Raw genomic sequence first — 1,605 nt, forward strand, 5'->3', positions numbered from 1 at the left:
GAGATGGGTTGGCCAGGTGGACCCAAATGTGGCAATAATAGTGAGGTTGGCCCAGGATCGGACATTGTTTCATTCTGCTGTGCATGGGGTCACTATGAGTTGGTTCTGACTCAATGGCACCTAACAAGAAGAACAACAAGGATCAACCTGGCATCCTTTTATCCTCATAGACACAAGGAATGGAAATATCTATTCATTTCCTGTATCCATGCAGGGAGAATCTCCATCTGCCAGGAATGATCTAAAGTGTGTCTTCAAGTGAAGGTCTGGCTGCTGCTACTGTCTTCTACTACTAGAGACATCGCAGAGCATCATTGTAACTATTTGCATCACAGACCCAGGAAATTCTTCATTCATTTCACGTTAGCTGGATGTGCAGGTCCAACTACTCATAATTGGGTTGTTAAATAAGAACCATACATGGACCTCTGCCATGATCTATTTGATACATTCTAATTTTTTCCAGGAGTCGTGCTGTGGGCTAATGCATCAGACTTCAAAGTCCTTTGAAGTACAAGGTCAAACTCACCAGCTTCTCCTTGCAAACCCTACACAAGTTTGCTGTGGGTTGGAATCGACTTGATGGCACTTGACAACAACAACAGCAACAATTTGTATCCATATTTTCCAAGCCAAAGCAACCCAGTTGCCATCAAGTCAGTTCTGACTCATGGAGATACCAGGTGTGTCAGAGTAGAACTGTACTCCATACATGCTTTGAAAACAGATCACCATACACCATGTTTTTCTTCTGGTTTGACTTGGGGTGGGCTAGAAGCTCTAACCTTCTGTTTAACAGCCTAGAGTGTTTGTAACACTTAGAGACTCCTTAGTGCTACCAGCCACTTTACAAAGTAGTGCATATTTCTAATTAGAATCAGCTCTTTGTTCTTATTGGCTGAGTTGTTAAAAAGAAAGTATTTTGCATTTTATCCTATCAAGGGTATTTTTTATTAAAATGTACCTAAATATAGACTCCTGGTATGTTGCTGTAGGATAAGCACTGGACCACTACCTCAAGGTCAATGGTTCAAACCCACTTGTCTCTCCTCAGAAACCCCGTGTGGGGTGACTATGAGTTGGATCAGACTCAACAGCACTTACTAGTAAAAACAGCATGTAAGTATATTAAAATACTAACTCATGTATTTTAAGCACTGAGGTTCTCATGTTATTTTATTAAGAAAGATGAGGAGGTCCAGCAGCTTTGCTTCAAACATGTATGATCTAATACTACTTCCTGAATTTACTAATAAAAGCATGTAAGGCCTTGAGAGATATGGAGACTCACACAAAGTTACACCAAAGAGACCTTAAGACAGTTCCCAGAGGAAGTTGTTTGTGTTTCCCCCCTCCTTTTTGACTTTATTTAAATAATACTCTGCTCATTTACACTTCATGGGAAAATCATAATTAGCATTGTGTTTTGAGGGCTTGGCTTTATTTCTTTTCTGTGAATCATTCTGCAGCTGAAAGGGCATTGGTCTTCACTGAATAATGATTAAGATTTCAGGAAATGATTCCTCCACAGTTCTATTCCCTTCTGCATCCTCTTTCACCAAGGCACATACTTATTAAAGACCAAGCAGTAACTACAGGTTCTGT

The sequence above is a fragment of the Chrysochloris asiatica genome, unplaced genomic scaffold (assembly GCF_000296735.1).
Source record: "Chrysochloris asiatica unplaced genomic scaffold, ChrAsi1.0 scaffold00292, whole genome shotgun sequence".
Lineage (NCBI taxonomy): Eukaryota > Metazoa > Chordata > Mammalia > Afrosoricida > Chrysochloridae > Chrysochloris > Chrysochloris asiatica.